A 20,736-nucleotide genomic window follows, 5' to 3' on the forward strand; every position below is an offset into this window, starting at 1 on the left:
CGGTGGGGCAGAGCAGGCAGGAGAGATTTGCTGGCACTTGCAGTGAACTCAGGATAGAGCAGAGAACCAGTGCAAGGCTTTGGTTGTGCTCCTGCTCAGATCTCCCTGCCCTGAGCTCCATCCAACAAAGAAAGAGGCATCACAGCCTGATCCATGTGGGCAAGACATGAACCTGGCATCATCACCATGTAGAGTTTTTACTCATCTCTCTCTTTTCTTCACCCCTCTTATGCTCACCTTTCATTACAAAACAGCAGCAACAAAGACCTTCTTCCAAAAAAGGATTTTAGACAGGGTGTTTTTCCAAATATATATTTTCTTTTTTAGAGCAGATACCAATTACTAACCAAGACAGATACAATAGCTTAGTTATAAATACAATCATGCTACCAAAGGATGGCGAGCTGACAAGAAGACTGAATAAGGCTGCTAAGAGAAGAAATACCTTATATAAATACAAGAATTTCCCACTACTAACAAAGTCTGAAGAACCATTTACACAAAACACAACCAAGTCAATTAAGTGACAGTAACTGGTTCTGCTTTGAAGCATCTCAAATTCACGTTTAATTATGCTTAATGCATCATTTTATTCTCCTAACATAACGGGTTAGCATAAGCACACCAAGTGCTGACAGTGACCTTTCTGTCTCAAATAGGCTATTCACAGCTATTTAATTAATCCCTTACATGTAGCTGGACATACAGCCTAATGTCCTACAGAAGGGCACTGAATTGGCCTTATTGTCACCATATGAGATGGCATTCATCTCCAAATGCCAAAGCGGGCATAAGGAATGCGGCACAAGAATAGGAAGCATTGAAAAGAGCAAGGGGACAAGAAACTCTTGAAAAGCCTGCTCCTTGATTATCATTTACAGATCCACTTCTGCAATGAAAAATATCCAAGAGATTGTTTTCCCACTTGTCCCAGCTTTTGCACTTCAAAGGGGTGTTTCTTCACTCCTCCAGCAATTAGGAGCCCAAGGTCACTCAAGGCAAAATTCATCTTCTCCACTTTTGTAATTTTCCCTCTTATCAAAATGTGTGTGTGGTCAAAGCACAAGCTGCAGTGATTGTCAGTAAACAGCCTAAAAGCTTCAGAAGCAAAGAGAACATGCACTAAGGCTCAAGCATTCCTATAAATTTTACAGCAATTTACTTCTCTTTTCTGATCTGTAAGTGCCAATAGTAAGAGATTTTCGTAACAGATTTTTGTTTGTTTGTTTGTTTTGGTCTGAATAAGGGTACATAAAAAAATGTATTTTAAATACATCCAAGTAAAAAATGAAGGAAATACATATAAAGCCTCCCACACCTCTAAGTTAGTAAAAATAGAGGATGTGCTTAGGGTTGATACTATATTTAACACAAAATTGTGACTACCAATGTATTTAGCTGTCCAGCTAAAGTGCTAATGCTTCTTCACCCCCTAAACCTCCTGCAGTCTCTCCTCCTAGTGCACTCTATTTAAAATCCACACCTTGTCTCACAGTCTGAGCTGTCAACTTCTAACTTTATCAAGAAACACAAATTATAAGTTACATATTTCCTAATAAAGACAGTCATTTACAGCTGCAAATCTCTATAGACAAATGTGCAGTTATTCGAATGCTTACTGAAGAGAGGAAGTGTTCCTGGATTGTGTTTTGCTCTGAGAAGTGTTAAAGAAACTTGTTTCCATAGGCCTCTAGGTAAACAGAATTAAAACCAAATAATCCAAATGTCTCTTTTACACTGAAAATTTAAAGCACCTCAGAAAACACCAAGAGAGTTACACAAATGTAACTGTATAATCTTTAAAACTTCTACAGATGAACTTTTCCCAAATAAAGCTCCAAAGATCTCTTTCTACTTCAGTTACTACCAGTAGCATGTGCTTTGTGTAAACACAGACTAAAGCATAAAACAAATGTGTGCTGTCTGCAAAATCAATTCTATTCTTTTTGAAAAGCAAAAATACTCCAATATTTAGATTACTTCCTTTTTTGTGTGAAAGAAATAAACCCTTCATTTTCCAGGGCAAGAAGCCATGCTACACTTATAAATTAAATGTTCTTTCCTGAATATGTTTCTCAGCCCTGTAGGTACAGAAAGCTGACAGTGGGAACAGTGAGGAGTTTTTCTAGTTTTGGGTTTGGTTTTTATTTTCTGAAGAGTTACAGACGTGTAGGTTAGTCCCAAAGTCAAATGTGCCTGCACTCATGCTTCAGTTCATCAAGGAAAGCAATGAATATTTAGACTGGAGTCCTTCAAGGCCACAACATCTCTTTTTCAGCTTAATAGGACCTGTTACATCTCTGAAGTTTAGACTGAATGTCACAAGTATGACACTTACTGCACGATCAGACTGACAGAGAAGAAATCAATTGGGAAAATAAAAAAATCTGTTTTCATTATCCACTGTAAAAAAATACAGGATATAAAATTACAGACAGCTGAGCTGAACTTACCCTTATGCACATGCACAGTACACATTAGACAACTAGCACCAGCTTACATGAATCTGAAGAGTACAGTCAGAAATATTTCTTGGCTTTCTTATCCCTGTGCACTTGCTTGGACCTTACTTAGTCTTTTGCTGCTCTTGTGCAAAACACTCACTGATGTTTTCAACCCCTTTCACTGAGTTACAACTCCAATTCAGAATTGTCTATGCTGCTCCTAAAATGAAAGGATACTCTGAAAATCCAAACAGCTCTTTCAAAAGGCTCTGTAAAAAGTGGTGGGACACCAAAAAAGATGCTGGGAGCAGGCCTTTGCTTCAGGTAGCAGGTTTGTTCAGACAGCTGACATACCATGAAATGTATTTGCTCAGTGCTGTGGGGATGCACGATCAGACACTTTGTCAAGAACAACCTGAAAACTGCTGTCACATTAAAGCACAGGAGTGCAGTGCACACCTCACATGACAATTAATATTACAATAAACACTTCAAGCAGCTCACGTGCACTCACGCTGTGTGTCAGAGGGATGGATGTTCCTGGCATTTTGGGATAGCTGCCTTTCAGATTTGACAGTTCATACTCTATTAATCAACACTGTAAATCCCAACCGCTCCTCATCACCCCCTGAGGGCCTAAAAAGTAATTTTTTGCTGTTTTGTCAGAATGACTGGAGAAACTCAAGTCAGAAGAGAAGCAGAGGTCTGTCACTGAGAATTGCAATCTACTCTCTGTAATAAAATTGAGATTCTGTTTCAGAGCATCTAAGCTTCTGCAAGTCCCTTTTCTCTTCTGAATCAATTATCTTTTACTCTTTCATTCTTCCAGCTCCACATTAATGTTACTCTTCTGTTCTGGCCTTTACCTTTTTTTTTTTTTTACCTTTAAAGGGTCTTGATGCCTAGAAAGAGCATACACAGGGACAGTGTGAAAGCCCTCAGGATGGCTTGGGACTAGAGTGTATAAAATAATTCTTGGCAAAATGAATAGGTTTGGTTTCTTTGAAGCCAGCCATTCCCTGCTTACACTTCCTTTTAGTACTAGTCTTTCTGCTCCATCCTGGATTTCGGCAGTAATTAAAGTCCCTTCTCAAAGGTTTTGGATATTGATTCTAGATCAGTCTTCTATTCCCAAATAGCTCCATCATCTCTATCTATTTTCCTAAGTTAAAACCAACATGCTTTTCCCCAAGTTAATACATTTTCATTGTTTCCAGTGGAAATTTCAAGTGCCCAGCCTCTCCAGACTTGGGCTGTACAGCATGAAAAGCCTGGCTTGTGCAATTCTGAGAATGCTGCAAAAAGAAGCCCATGCCAGAGACAAAAGCAGCCCTTTTATTCTGTCCACCAGATCACACAGCTTCATGTTCACTGAGTGTCCTCTCCCTCTGAGAAAGGTTACACTGGTGTTTTCCAGGGAGGAGTGCAGAGTTGCAGCCTGAGCCGTAAGAAACTTGGAGCACAACCAATCAATGATGATCCACTCACCTCCAGCAGGGAAAAACAGAGCAGGTATCCTGTATCACTGTGAGGAGGCTATTGATAACTGGTTCTTTTAGAAAAGGAACTCTGAACCCCAACAAACATCCCATACTTATTTCTTACACCTAAGGCTATCAAAGTAAAGAAAGGATGAAACTTCCCTTTCTTTTTTTATTTGAGAATATGTGACTGTAGGGAACAGATGTTCCTTGATATTTCCTGTGTTGTCTCAATTAGTGGGCCACAAATCCTGGGTTTTAGATTCCCACTGAATTCCCCCTCTATGAGACTTGCAATCTGGCTCTCAGCAGGCACCAAAGAAAATGACTAGTGTGGGTAGGTATGCAGCAGAGATCAGAAGCGTGGATACAGTCTACCTGTCCATTCAGGCACTGTGTGTTTTCAATACCCAGGCATTCAAGTCTCACATTCATCACATTCAGAGCAAGACAGAATACTTGCTTTTATGTGCACCCATTCAGTGTACAGAGAATCTATACCCACATCCATCACATTCAGTGAAATAGAGCCTATTTGCAAATGTTAAGCTTCCATTTCCCTGCAGTGACCTGAATTACAATAGGCTGCAGGTGAACATGTTAAATTTCCAAATTGATAGACATTAAAAAATTCTGCTGGAGTCATTAATAAATGTGGCTAATGTGGAAAGACTCGTTTCAGAATGTAGCTGTGCACCATAAAGGATGCTGGAAAAAGCTCTTTTTTAGCAAGCAAATATAATGCTTATAGCAGATGTCAGTATGTGTAATAGAGATAAAGATGGAGCATCTGCATTTATTACTATACCATGTAAAATCCTGGTATGCATAGTGTACCTACCCAGGCAATGCTGCTGCTAAACCCTCAAAGGCACCATCATGCATTTTCAAATTCATTCATCATAACCATGTTGAACTCTTTCTTTTCCCACTGACAGCCTATCAGTGATGTCAAGTACTGATGATGAAAACCTGTTTTTGGAGGAAAAGTCTACATCATGCATAAACCAGTGAATGCCTGTCAGGCATTTGAAATAGTGTTATTGTTCCCAGGCACTGCTGGCCACTGCAGTGCCACAGGAAAAAGGAGGAGGGCTTCAAGTGAACCTTGTTCTCAGTGCACCCTTGCCATAAGTTATGCAAATACAGCTCAGGATAGAAGAAAAATGGAACTCCATATGAAGACTAATTCAATTCACAAGTCATGATAATGCCCATAAGCCATCTGGGTATGTGAATAGTTCCTAACTGCAACCTTGAAGGGAGAGATTTTGCTTTCTGGGGAAGAAGAGGATTGATGGTTGCATACTGATTAGTTAGGTAAGAGCACATTGGTCCCTCAGCAATGTTCTGGTTTGTTTTCTTTTTAATCTCTCCTGCTATACCATTGGGAAATAGGGTATCTACTGGTTCCAATGTCTGAAATTAGTTTTTAGAGGAAAGTAAAAACTCCTACTGTATAGAGCATTAGAAACAAGTGAATCCATAAAGATGAGAATTTAATAATCTGAGGAAAAGGGGTAGAGGGCTAATAGAGACCCTGCCGAAAAAAAGATCCCATTCTTGCTGCCATAATCACAGTACCTGAACAAAGGTCAGAGCAAGGGTAATAGGAATTGACTAAGAAATTGGAAAATACTCTGTGATAGACACTCAAAAAAACCCAAAGAAACAAACAAAAAAAGAAACTAAAACCACCCCAAATTCCAACAAAACAAAGTCCAAACTAAAACTGAGTACCAGAAGAGAGGATGGCTTCAGTTTCAGTTTGCTTATCCCTGTATCCTTCCCAGCCAGGGTCCCCACAAAGCTACATCACCTTTCCCTAAACCCCAATTTAGCCATCCTGGAGCTGCTGGAGCCATCCTGTTCCACAGCCTTGGCTCCTGAATAAACCTCAGTGGCCTTCACATGGGAAAGCACAGATGCTGCTTTCTGCTGATTATTCCCTGCTGGGAAGCTGTGTATCACTCAGAGATGAGAACTGGCCCTGTCCCACTGACAGGCTCTATCACCTCTCTATGCACACACTTACAAACTTTCTGAAAAATCACCTTTATTCTGCTTTGCTCCAGGCCAGAAACTAGTTGGTTAAATAAAACATACAATCTATTACAGTAGAACTGTTTCATGCAAGACATAGCATGCTTCTCTAACTGCTAGGGACAGAAAGAAAAAAAAAGAAAAAAGAAAAAGAAAAAAAGAAAAAAGATAACTGTCCCTTTCCAGAATGGCATGGGAATTATGGGAATTCAATAAATTCAAACCTACTGATCCTATAGATGAATATAGGCACACCTATCCTTTACTGGGCTTAGCCTGAGAGCTCTCTTAAACATGAAATAATGAAGCTAAGAAAGCACAGTGCTGAAATGGTATCAAATGGTCTGTGGAATGAGCATTATATAAGAACAATTTTCTTATAATAGCAAATCTTACTTATTTTTATGGGACTCTAAATATTTCTTTCTAGACTTTCTATGTGGCTTCTCAGCACTGCATAAATGAATCTCAAACAGCTACTTAAGGTCTTTGCTATTTCTTTTCTACTTTGATACTTATATCTGATGCAGCATTTTGGTGATGTGAAAATTACTGAAATCTATATGTCTAACAAGAAAATGGAGTGTGAAAAACATGCACATTCCTAAAAAGACCTCTTTTAGATGTACAAGCTTTTCTCATTAAGTTTTTGTGTTTGAAAGAGGCATTATTAAGTATTGTGTTTTAGTGCACAAGCTACCAAAAAAGAGCATCCTTTTTATATTCTCTGAACTCCCAGCCGTGCCACTTAAATTAGTGTTCTTGTTAACCAGGATGTTTTTTATACTTGTGTGGTCTAAATAAATCACTTCCATATTTTTTCATACATTACCAGGACTGCTTTTATTATTATTTTTTTAAGTATGAAGCTGTCACAGGCTAGCATTAAAATGTCACCTGGAAAACAGCAGGAGAAATGGATCACTTAATATCTGCTTCAGCAAATAACTATGCAGACAATATTTCTTGTGGCCCCCTGAAATCCATGGCAAGTCCCATTTGTTTGTCACTGTTTTATTATTACAATGCTGACATCCCTGTCATGAGGACCAAAAGGATTTCTCTCCTTCAAAGAAAAAAAGAAGGGAACATCCTGTCTGCTTTAAGTCTTCAAAATGAAGATGGAGTGTTTTGAGATTTTTCTCCAATTCATAACTCTGCAGCTTTTAACTTATATTTCTGAGATTGCATGTTTGGTCATGCAAGTTATGCCATTCACAGCATTCATCTACAGGGCCAGTCTTTTTCAGTGGTGCTCTTATTTTTTACTATGCCCTTTCAGTCTCTGTGGAATTTGGTATTTATTTTAGTATATCAGACACTACAATTTGACAGATTTGTGCTCCTATGTCTTTATTCTTCAAAAACAGTTAAGGTTTCCATCTAGTGTTTGTTGAAGACACTTGATGTCATGACTGACAAACCTAAGCCTGCAGGTAGCCCTAAGAAATTTGGGCATTTTCCATCAAAAACATCCTGTATCTCTTCCTTCCTGCTTTCCCCTCCTCCTGCAGACCTGAACTGATTCCTCTCAGCCACAACATACCCAAACTGATGGCTTTTTTTTGGATACACTCCAAAATGAGCTGCTTTCTTCTATTCTCTGAATGCACTGTAGCCTTTTAACCTTTCATTATTTTGACTTTTGAAGAAGAGGCTTATAGAGAAAATTGCTGGGCTCCTCTAAAGGACAAGAAGTAGTTTTTCTGTTCACTGGCAGAACTCAAAATTCTTCCACAGGCTCCACTACCTAAAATGCCATTTTCATCAATATTAGTACTACAGCAATGCCTTTCCTTTTGGTATTTCTGCATTCATTGCTTCATCCTCTCTCTTATGTGATTTCCTCTTCCTGTTTTCCCCTGAAAATGTGACAATTTCTAATCAGCTTCTTTCCATGCCTTTTGAGCAATGCTGTCTCCCTTCTCTACGTTTCCATCTGAATCCTGTCACTGAAGGTGAATTTTAAACTAAATAAATCACATAAATACTTTTTCTTTCCTGCATTTAGCTCTCTGTCTGTATGCTTATTTTATTCAGACTGTCTTTTAATACATACAAACCAAGAACTTCATCTAGGCTTCTCCACATAGCCAACACACATTTTCTAGATTTTTGGTTCTCATTCCCTGGCAGTCTGGCGTTTCCCACCCGTGGCACAGGACAGCTCTGCCCCTCATTCCCACTGCATTGCAAACAAAGCCAGGAGGAGTTCTTTAAGCCCTCAAGTGAAGGGCTTTTTTTCCACTGCTGGCAGACAGCCATCTGTTTCCTAAAAATCCCTCCCTGCTGCAACCATAGCCACCAGCAGCGTTCAGTCACTTCTGCTTCCTTAGTTCCATTTCACCTGCCCACTCAAAAGAGAAAGCAATTGGTCAAGAGTGCAACTGAGAAAACACCATTCAGAAAATCATTATTCCTGAAGGACCTGTGGAGTTTGTTATGCCAAAATGTGAGAGTGAATGAGTATTTCTTGAAAGTTACTAGTTCTGACTGAGAATTAAAATATTTGAGGGACTAAGAAAAGTAAACCTCGGAGGCTCAATACCCAGATTCAACAAACTCCTACATTTCACTACAAAATTTTGCTTTTGTTGTTTTGAGTTTTTTTTAACTGACATTCCTTCTTCCTTTCTTAAAGTGTTCACAGCATATGTAAAACATGTTACAACCATATCCTTATTCTTTATTCTACTTAGAAGAGATACAAATCTAAACAGAAATGTTATTATGTAGGTATTAAAATACAAATTCTCTTCCTCAGATTTTCATATCTGATCCAAAAGATCCTACTTGCATTCAAAAGCAAATAAATGCTGGTTCCTTGTAACACAGAAGGAAATTCCAAGATTTCCTGCAATAAAACCCAACACTAAATGATCTAGTGCATAAGTGTAATTTGTACAATAAATAGTACGTTAACCTCGATGGGATACATGCTTTGAAATTTGAAATTTTTCTTCTCCAAGTATTATAATGTATAGACGTGAATCTAATTTGAATTTTAGGTTCAAGGAGTACGTTAGGGCACATTAATTCCAAAACCATCTTTACCTTAATTAACATATAGCAAAAATGTACAAATGCAGAAAAATCCAATTCTTTCCAAATCTTTAAGCAGAATATCTACTTAATAGAGGATATAAATTAATAAAAAGGAGAAGCTTGAAAACTAAGGAGAAGGTCACACCATAAGATACAGCAGTGTAATTAATTGGTGTGAGGACAGTGTGCCGTGTTTGAACACTGCAAGTGTGAAAGCATTTATCCCTCCTTAGATGTCAAACAGCTTTTAAAATTATGCACAATTAGACCTAATAACATCACACTTCTTTTTCAAGCTACTGCACTTTGACTGTAGAATACACATACAATGCCAGAAGTTTTGGAGAGATACTTTATAATGCCTTGCACAGAAAGACAAAACCATTAAGAGCTAACATCTCTGAATGTTACAGATGGTTGGAAGATACTCTTAACTGTAAATGTCACAATAATAAATTGCATTAAACTGAAATACAGAAACACTGCCATCCCTGAAAAGAATTCTACTTTCATTTCCATACTGTTGGTGCACTTTACCCTGCCAAGGATTCAAAGTTTATGTTGGACCTCTGATAGTTTTTCACACTTTTAACTGAAACACATGGTATGTTCATGTTGGATTAGAGCAGTGTTTTCACTAGACACTCACTCTGCTTTATTCACAAGATACTAATGCATCTAATTTATTCTATAGAAAGCACTCAGTTCCTGCAAGGACAATTCTCTTTCTCTCTCTTCACTCTCAAGAACACAGGGAGAGGTAAAATGAGAACCTCCCAAAAAATCATTCCTATTCACTTAAAATTGTTAACAAAACAAAGAATGTATTTTGTGTCAATGTTTAAAATCAATTCCCTTCCTTTGTTCTTTAAGATACTTTTAGAGATCAATAATTAATTATATCCCAGGGACTCAAGGAAATCAAACAAAAATCCCTAATGAATGCATTTAGCAGAAGTGCTCCTCCACAGATAACAAATGAAAAACAGGTGAACAGGCAAGTCCAGCTGAAATCCATTTCAAGAAGCAGGAGTGATTCACACAAGGTTCTGCTCTGACCCCTCTCATTGCTAACTCAGTTCAAAGAATACTGCAAAGAGCAGCCAAACTGTGGGAGTTATGAGGAGGAGAGACACCACAGAATGGAGAGACTGAGATAAAACCCCTGATAGTGAAATCTGAAGTTGGTATCTCCTGAGTTTTGTCCAAGTGAGCAGCCGCCTCTTGCCAGTGCTCATTGGATGCTCCAGTGAGCTGGATTCACATGGACAGACTTTCCTGGGACAAGCACAACTACCATGCACTCACTGCTTCCTGTCTGATTAAGGAGAGGGTTGTATACACAACATTTATAAATAACACTAAACACAACCTTACAAGTCAGCAAAGAGTTATTAAAATGCAGGTAAACTCACCTTGATCAGTGAAAAAAATATTGTACCTTGCTTTTAAAAGACCACAGTGTAGCAGCATGTGGTACTGATTTGGTTAATACCACCTACTCGTAATATTCATAGGTGCAGTTTTATGCTTCTTCATAAGAAATATTTAAGCATTACTTTTTCTACCAAAAATGGTTTCACACTTCCAAATAGGTGACAGAGTAAGAGCCACGTTGCCAATTGAATGAAGCTGTTATTTTTTTCTTTTCCTGCCAAGGCTGAGAAAGGGCTCCAAATGGCAGGTACATTGCAAAAATAAACCACAGGGTGCTACAAAAACAACAAAAAGGGAAGTCACCAAGGTTTTCTGTGAAACCATGGAAAGACACCCACTGGGCCTTCAGCTTTATAGAACATTTCGAACTGAGCTGGGCTAACATTTCTGGGAAAATCTGTAATCAAAAATTCAAGTATTTTCCACTGGAAATTTTCTTTTTTAAAAATGGAGTAAAAGAATTAAGCTCAGTTGGCAAGGTTTATTGCCATTAAAATCACCCAGCTATTTTCCGTTTAGGAATCTGGGAGAATGTTCCAAAGACAAAGCCCTCAGCTTTACAAAGCCAAGTATTTACATGCTTGTGTACAGCCAAGAGTGTACCAGTGGAAGCACATACGTGAATTACTTTGTGATTAAATTAAGATTACAGACACAGGAAAAAAGTCACCGCCTACCTTTAAAAACTTAATTTGAATACTCATAGTGCCCAGCAGGGGCCTGAGAGGACTGAAGGCACTGGGATGGGAACAGTCACACTTTCTCCCCTCCCCATTCCCCCAGGTATCAGAGACCAGAAAAGGCAGGAGGCTGGGACACCAAGCCAGCTGATATGCAATCAATCAAGGCACACTTGTTATTGAGGCATGAAGTTTAGAGCCACTTAGGGCTGCTCATGTCATAAGGATAACAGACAATTTGGCAGGTGTCTCTTTGTGCCAGAGACAGTGTCTGTGGCATGGGAAAGAAGAGTTCTGTCTGAGGAACACATCTTTTTTCCTGAAACAAAAATTGTAGAGGATGCCTGTGAGGCTCCAAGGATCACTTTCTCAGAGAACTCACACAATCCAAGAAAGGTGGTACATGGAATAATAGAACAAATGTATGTATAGCTTACAGGTCTGGACTGAAGCTGCTATGGCATAGATTCGCTTCATGAAATAATGCTCCTTTAGTCTGAAAATAAGATTACTACTGAGCAACATGCTACATATACACATTTGCTTTCTCATTTGCTTTGGAAGACGCTGTTAGCATTGGTTTAATATGGAAAGAAAATGAGCGTGCATCAAAAAAGTACCTCAGGCCAAATATTTTAATTCCGAGGTCTCAACCAACACTAGAGTTACAATAGCAAAGTAGATGTGCATTCTGGCTGTGGGCAGGCAAACTGCACAGCAAATGATCTCAGACGGCGTCAGCGTGTTGTACCTGGGTCTGCCACAAGAAGAAGCTTTTGAACTAAAAAATATGCAACCATGGGAACCCTTATTTTATATTATTTGGAGCCTCATTAGCACATTTCAACAATCTGCCTGGGAAAAGAAGACTTACTACTGAGAATAACGCTCAAGCTGAGAACGGAGATACTTCCACAATTCCAGCTTGCAAAACAGACAGGAGCAAAGCATGTCATTCACATGCATGCCCAAACCTGTTTGTTCCCAGAGCTGAGACAGCAGCACTGCTCACAAACAGCTGTGAGGGAGGTAATGACATGCAAACGCTGAGCACGGGAGATTTCTTTACAAAGCAAAGGAAGTATTTATGGTATAATGCACACTGTCCTCAGTTCTTGGCGTATCACAGCCTCTGTGAAGCTGTGAACCTGTGAAAAACCATTATAGAGGGTAAGTTCTATGGAAATTATGTTCATACTCAGACCTGATTAGGGAGCAACGAAATTTATAGCAGTGCATTCAGTTCATGGAAGATTAACTCTTTCAGAACACTCTCAATTCTCAGAAATTCTTTCTCTGCTGGGAAAATGTCAGTTTCTGATTCACACAATCATTTCAATTTGAAATATCTAATAATAACCAAGAAGCTTTGTGTTTTAGTAGACAGGGCTCTCTAAACAGAGGATGACAGGAGGTCTTTTTCTAAAGCTAGCAAGCCAGGATAGCATAATTGTGTACACTATTTCACTGCTCAAAAAAATGTTATTATCCTAAAACAGAAAAATGAAGGAAAAAAATTGTCTGTGTTTTACAATAAGATTGCAGTAATGTGTTCTAAATCCTGATACTCCTACCCTTCTTGTGACAGAGGTCCAGAGAAGGGAAAAGTCCACACGTGGGAAGATCTTCACTCTAATATATGCAAGATGTATGTTGACAAAAACATAATATCTGCCTCTTTTAACAAGGAGTTGCACCATGTGATTACATAAACTACATCTGAGAAATCTGGTGGCAGAACTTGGCCATGTCTGCCAAATAAGATAAAAGACTGCTTTTCAAAAGATTTTTTTTCATTTCATTGAAGCAATAAAGCGGAATGGAGAGGACTTCCCCACAGCTTTGATGAAACTTGAGCTGCACTTTGTTGAGTCAAAGATAGGTGGTGCAGGGTTTCCCTTTCTTTCAGAGACTTGCACAGGACTCTGTCAAGCTCCATTCCTTGCCCACAAACCATGCTCTCTTCAAGTGAGTCAAATCAAGGTGTAGCCCATCAGATAGTCTTCCTGAAATTCTTTTTATGCAAAACTATTTTGCATAAGTGCATATGTACACTTGACAAAAAAAAAAAAAAAAAATCCCACATCATGCCTTTTATTGAACATGCTTGGAAATCTAAGTAAGTCAAGGTTGCCATGGATTTGTTGACTTGACCATACAGAAAATTGTCATGTTTTAATCCAGGAAGACATCTAATGCAAAATTAGGCAGGTTGTTTAAGCTTTGGGGCTTTTTTATATAGAAATCCTCACCTTTGATGACTTTAGACAGACAGATTACAAAGGCATCTGCTCAGCAAGTCAATGGGTGTCTCCTCACTAAAGGATCTCATGATTGAATCTCAAAGATGATGTGTGGGTAGTCTTCAAGGAAGAGAGTCCCAAGTGATATCCCTTCAATTAGAAAGGGCCTGACTCTGCAGCTGGATTCCTTTGTAACGCTATCTGATGAAGGTGATGTGAGGTGCATGTAATTTCTGGGCCATCCTCATTCCACTGCAGCATAAGGACTATTTGTGGAACACATCTCATTTGCCCTCTACCCCAAAAATACCTCAAGAGGGCATGTCACAGGGTAGGAACTGAAATACCTAGTAGTGTCTGTGCTTGGCAGAGTTGCAAGGAAAAAGTCATAAGGCAAAGATAATCATATACTCAGTCATAAGTCATACAAAGACTGCAACACCCTGAACAAACATGACAACTTATGACCCAGTCTGAAAATAAGTAACACACATCTGAAGAGATCAGAATGGCTGAGCTCTCTCTGGTGACAGCCCTCTGGGCACACTGGGACAGACCAGTTGTGACCTAGGATAAGGGGATGTAATCCTTGGGGCAAGACTGGTGCAGGATGTGTGGGATAAGAATGTATAAATGCAGGTGGAAGTTGGGGAAGAAGGGTGTCACCCACTGCTTTCCTCGTGCTGTTCTGGCCATCAGTTTGCAGCCAGCAGAGCCCACAGTACAGCGTCAGGTGTATGGTACTGTATGACTAAGGCTTGACCAATCTGTTGGATTCATGCTTGATTTTAGTTGCTGAAGTGATAGCATAGTAGTTTAGCATAAATAATGCTTATTTGTATTTGTGGAAATCTGCCAAAATATTCCCATTACACTGGTCCCCGATTTCCTAATCAAAATAGCTGCTACACTACATCACCCATATCTGAGCTACCCATTTGCATACCAGCTCTAACAAATTACAAAACTTGAATTAGATTAATTCCAAAGTTAAGTCCAAGGTACCATTTCAGAAACCCCAAATTCCTTGTTGCTGAAAATAAAGGAAAAGCCATTCATTTACTTTGGAGACAGGCAGGATCAGCCAGCTACCTCTGGCAAACAAGCCTGAATGTTGGGTACAGACTCTATCTACAAACCTACTATCTCACCCAGGCAATCAGACAAACACGTCCACCAAGAACACAAACATACCTGCTAGTCTGGATTGAACCAAAGGACAAGCTTTCCAAAGCTTATATTCTCTCAGAGCAACTATGTGCACAGATAAAGCCCATGGATCAATGCCCATGGGACCTCAGGAGTGTAAAGAATCCCTTTCATGTGGTAAGTTCACAAAACTGAGGCAAGCACAGGAAGGCTTTCTATTTAATGCATGACTTAAACACCCCAGACACACAGGTTGTTACTGCTGAGAGCTGTGATTTCCAACTGCACAACACCCAAGCAGTAACATCAGCCTGGCTGCCTAATCAAGAGTTCACTGCTATCTGAGACAAGGAGCGTAAACACCTCTCGTCTCAAGAGGCTGGAAGCGGCCCAAGGGACAGCAAGACAAAGAAAGCTGTGTCACAAAGGCATGGATAAGTGTACAGAATGCTTGGCTGTGCAAAAGCATACAGGAAAAAAAGCCTATGGAGAGAACAGAGCTGTAAACACAACAATATCTAAAAGGCAGTTAAATCCTGGATCTTGGTGTACTGCACACACGGGTGTACGTGACTGCTCTACACAGGTGGAATTGCATTTCTCTTTGTATTGGAGTGACATTCCCAGAGGCAGTGCCACAAGTGTGCAGAGGCTCCTCTTCTTCTATTAATACAACACATTAAAGGTGTAAAAAACAAACAAGTGAAACTGAGACAAACTATGCAGGCTTGTGTCGCATCCTCCCAAGTAAAGACTAAGTGATGCAGTTGGTTGACTACAGAGAAGCAAGATGTTATGCAGCACATGTTCTTTGATAATGCCCTACTTTAGAACCAAAGAGCAGTCTGATTATGCTTTGAAAGCTACATGATCAAAGGAATTCAGAAAAAGCCTTTTGAATCATTTTCCTAGATGCTTCTATCAAACTGTATTAGGCCAAATCCACCCTTTCAGTTTGAACAGTTTGAGCCATAGCATTAGTCTTCTGCTCCTTAAATCTATTCATAAACAAAAAATAAAAACCTTCCCCAAAGAAATGACCACACTAACCCATTATCTTGTGTAACTGAGTGCAATCAAAGACCTTCATTTACTTTATGTAAATGTCCTCTCCCTTTCCCAGGCCTAAGTTTTTCTTACTGTCTGTTGTGTCACCTCATATCTAAGCTAGATACTGAGATCATCTGGGTAGAGATTCTGGGTAAAAAAGTCACTACTGACTAAAAAAATACATGGTAACTCAAGATACTTTTGCAGTAAATGCACTCGTTTCCTCTCTGTTTACAATACATTAAAAAAAAGCATGGATGTAATATATCCAAATATTTCCACATTAATCACGTTCTATTTTCTGACAATCAAAAGGTTACAAAGCCTTATGATGTAAAATCAAGAGTGATTTTCAGTAGCCTGTTTAAAGCAGACAGGCCCATAGGGTGATATTATTATTAAATATGGAATTCCTTGATGCTTATAGCATTTCCTCTGTTACTATTTCTAACCCAGGCATAGAAGTCAGGACTGTCTCCTCCAAAGAGCACCACTCTCTCTGCCACTGCTGCCAATGACGTGTCTGATTCAAAGGCTGGCAGCAGAGAGCCAGCAAAGGGCAGCTGCTCCATTGTCCACAAGTCCTACAGCACAAAACCTCAAGTCATGGCATAGAGGGGTTAAATGTGTGATGGCAGTGACAGGATTTTGGGGGGACATGAAAGCTCTCGGAAGCCTTGGCAGTTTATTACTGGAGTGTAACAGTCCCATGTTTCGTTCTGTGGCTGGTTACAAAACTGTGAGGCATTTACTTGTATGGGAATTCTTGCTTCCACTCCACTTCCCTCCTGAAAACTACAGTGTGGTGGTGGCAAAAACAAAGGCATGACATTTTGTGGACCAAAGTCTCCTTAAAAATTCAGACACTAACATTCACTAAACAAACGTGAAAGGAAGATATGCCTTATAAGCTTTGATGCAGTTGTGTTAGATGGAAGAGATTTTATCTTCATTTTCCTTTGTTCTGTTTCTCACTTAACAGGAAATCTTTATGCACTGGCAGCCAGATTTCGCAGGTAAAAAAAAATAATACCTGCCTTGAAAATTTGAGTCTTTCATCTATTTTCTTTTCGTGCGTATCAGTGAATGTTTCATCTGAGACACAACAGGATATACACTGATCTCTTAAACACATAAAACCAACTGGATCAAGCCCTTTAAATGTGTTAACTTACGTCTGCCTTGCTCTTTGATTGTACATCATGATTTCCTTTTAATTTACTATTGGGGTAAAGCAGAATAAACTAGAACTGTTTTTTTTCCTCAGGCCATTTTATATCCCCTTTTCCTTCATCCCCTTGGCACATTACGTATTTCCAGGAATCTTACCCCAGACATGCAAGCAGTATCCTAAAAACATGAGCAGGAAAAAATTCAGTCGTTCCTCTTTCTTGTTGCATCCCTTATGGTTCCAAGTATCAATGACATTGCCACTGCTCCACTATCAAATGAAATTCATACTTCTTGGTTTGCACCCCTTTTTTCCTTCCTAATAGTATCTTCTATGTTTTTTTATTTATTTATCCATTGCAGAATTTTTAGTAGTTATCTCGTTAACCCCTCACAGTTTCCCAGTCGGGTCCTAAACATTTTTAATTAAGATGAAAGGATTCCCCAATTCTTGTGCTTCCACATATCTGTGTTATCTTCCACAATTCCCTTTATATACATCCAGAATATTGTTAGCCAAGGCATTTCACCCCTCGTATCACTTCAGTTGTGTCCAGCTTATGCTTATTCATATTTAGCTATTAACCTTTATTTAAACAAAGTACACCAAATCATTTTACTCATCCGTGTAATATTATATTAACCCATATAATCATTATAGGTGAAAGACATTAATTGTGTCATCAACTGCAGCATCACTGTAGCATGCAAGACTAGCACCCAAAGTTGATGTTTTTATTGATGTTGTTGTTGATATTACTATTGACCATTAGAAGAGGTCATAGATCTAACTTCTGCAGTGAGCTAGTTCACATAATCTGTGAACTAGATTCCATAGATACCTACTAAACATAACCAAAATAACACGGAAGAGGAGCCTCCAGTCCACCATGGAACAGACAAGCACTTCAACAAATCAGAGTCTACAATTTCAACAGCCAGAGAACCATCTGCAGGATTTCCTCAGTTATTTCAACAACTCTCTCTGGTAGCACCACAGCTGAGCTCAAGCAGCCAGAGCAATTTTATTTATTTCACATGAAGGTTGGTGGACCTTTTCCACTCAAAAGCACTTGGAATAAGTAGAAGGAGGCAATTTCTTTACATGCACTGGTTTTATAATTTGGTCTATTGGCTGAAAGAGAGGAGTTGATGACAGGGCCATAATTGCTGTGACGTTTTACATATGTTGCTCAACTCAGAAGCTCTTCATCTCTTAGACTCCTTGCTATCTTCAAACTTGCTGGCAAAAGCAATTGGAATGGGCAGAAATCTAACACCCCTAGAAACTAAAAACAATCCTAATAAAGGGAAGCAGTGAAAAAATACACACATGTATGGCCAACTTCAGACTTGACCACAACAGCCCTACACTCCATTGTGGCTCATCTGGAGCAGAGGAATAAACCTGAACCTCAGTTTCATTCCTGATGGAACCATTAAATTCTTTGCACTGGGATACAGGCTGCAGAAGGCTAGAGGATGTAAAGTCTGTGCTTGATACTTTCTAAAGATTATTTCCTTCTAGGAATGACTTGCATCAATTTTTATTTCAGACCAGTATATATAACATAGTACATAGAAAGGAGTTTATTTTTTTTTAACTAAACACACACTTTATTAGCATGTTCACCTTTCCCTAAACTCAGTTCTTCAACATCTCCTTTTCTACTGGAGTCCTAGATGCGACCAGGGACAAATAACTGGATTTTCCATTCCCATGGCCATACACAAAACAAAGAACTGAAAGGACAAGAAATTATCTGAATTTGTAATCTCTGTTTCTGTTTATTTAGCTTTCCTAGAAGCAATAGTAGAAACTTTAGGTTCAGCCTAAAAACCAAAACACAGCTTTCTCCACAACACTTTTCCAATCCAGTGCAATCCATGGTAAGCATGGTAATGCATGGTACGTAACAAGCAAATTTTGGATTTTAACAATCATTCCTGCTCTGCCCCAAAGAAAGCCATGGGCAGTTGTTGGGTGCATAAATGACACTGCGTGCCTGTGTTACTCAAACAGAAACATGTCACATGAACGCAAATTGCACATGGTGAAAAACAGGTAAAAAAGATGGGAAGAAGGGCAGATCTCTCAAAGAAAAATACATTATTAAAGGATATATTTGTAATATATGCAAATTGTCTAAGTTATTGACCAGGGAGAAAGGACTACAGGTCTCTGATATTATAGTGCACTGCCAGCTTTCAGTTTTATATACTCACTTCTCCAGAGTGATTTGAATATCCTCATCCTTTGCCATTTTTACCCTCTCTCCCCTGCATTTGACTGAATTTTAAGTGTCTAATACATTGAAATTCAGTGAATGAGATGGAATAAAACTGTGCAGTGAATAACATCCAGAAAGCACTTGTGTATTTTTTTCCTACTGAGAAAAATATCCTAAACAACATTTGATTTATCTACCCCAAAGTTCTCCTTACAGGGACTGACATTGCTGTTGACTGGGCACTTATTTATGATCAGCTGGTACCAGGCTCTGTGGGTTTCCTAGCAGGAAAAGTGAAATTCATTACTCTTGCCACACTGCACCATCCATCTTTTATGTATTATACAGTGCACCGATTAACAGCAGGTGTAGACTTGAAAACCCAAGAAAGGAATATTTAATGATTCTAATATTATATATATGCCCACATTTTGTTGTAAGGAAAATGTATGGATGTATTTTGCTGCATGTTTTTCTAGCAGGTCAGTATTTCCAATGGTACTGCCCTGCTGTTGGTAGCAGACATTTATTTTTGCTTTACCTGGCATCATTTCTGCCAATTCTTTCAAGTAAAAGAGGTTCTACTAAAAACAGGAAGACCAAGATGACATCTCATCAATGAGAAAATATATTGAATCTGATAAAACAAAAGCCACTTCCCCTGAATCAGAATTACTCTATTCTCACACCTGTGCCTGGGAACCAAGCTGTAGTCTCACTTAAAATAAATGACCACTGGATTCAGAATAGCAATTTAACAGGTGAATTTTGACAGAAGTCTTTTTCAATATGGAGCATTGAAACAGAAGTACTTCCAAAAAAAAGTTTCTTACTAAGCTTTCCTTCACAATTAACCTATAATGCAATGTTGTGGTTGCTGGCCTCAAAGGCAACGTGCATATATTTCTATTTATAAGCTAAATAACTATGACACACAAATAAATGCTTCAGCTTGTACTCTAAACCTTGCAAGTACATAGTTCATCATGTTAACTCTGCTTAATTCACTTGCGTGCTATCACACACATGATTAAGATACAGAAAACGTATGTAAGAAAAGTGAGCAGACTAACACTTCACATACCAGATTTGATGTCAAGCATGCAATGGCACAGCCAACCTAGCATTCTTTAGCATTGCTAATCTATAGCAATGAAATGAAGCATAAAGGAAGGGGAAAAAAGGGGGGGAAAGGGGAAGAAAACACAAAACCTCAAAAGAAAATAGCGATTCAGTTATAAGATTTTCTATGAAATCATGAATATTTATGAAAAAGTGAGGAGGGTTTTTTTTCACTTAGCTTCCAATATCTCCTTTAAAAACTCTTCTGAAATATTAGACATATTAAAAAAATAAACTCTGAATAAAAAAGAATGAAAGACATGCAGCTTTTAAGATAAGCATGATTTCAGTGCAAGCATCTGCTCTCAAAAGAGCATTTACACAAATTAACATATTTTATCCACTGTAAGGACCATAAAGCATTTCCAATTCAGCATATAATTTTTATTTCAATTGGCATGGCAAAATCTTTAAGTGTAGCATAGTAGAAGATATAAGAAGCTGCAATGACCAAAGGCAATGGTGGATTTCCCTGCATAAAGGAATGAATAACAAGCAAAAAAAGGCTTGGATATTTGGAGCAGAGAGAGGATGTTATCCTCAAATTCACAGAATCAGTTTCTTGTTACTATGTTTTGAAGCAAATATAATCTCCTTCTGAGTGAAGACAGAGAAAAAGATGACATGATACAGTACAATCC

General features: G+C 38.7%; 1 protein-coding gene across 4 annotated transcripts in view; it reads right to left on the reverse strand.

The window, feature by feature from the left end:
* Positions 1 to 20,736, reverse strand: part of MACROD2 (mono-ADP ribosylhydrolase 2) — an 850,453-nt gene that overhangs the window by 535,367 nt on the left and 294,350 nt on the right. The window lies entirely within an intron of this gene.

The sequence above is a fragment of the Ammospiza nelsoni genome, chromosome 3 (genome assembly GCF_027579445.1).
Source record: "Ammospiza nelsoni isolate bAmmNel1 chromosome 3, bAmmNel1.pri, whole genome shotgun sequence".
NCBI lineage: Eukaryota > Metazoa > Chordata > Aves > Passeriformes > Passerellidae > Ammospiza > Ammospiza nelsoni.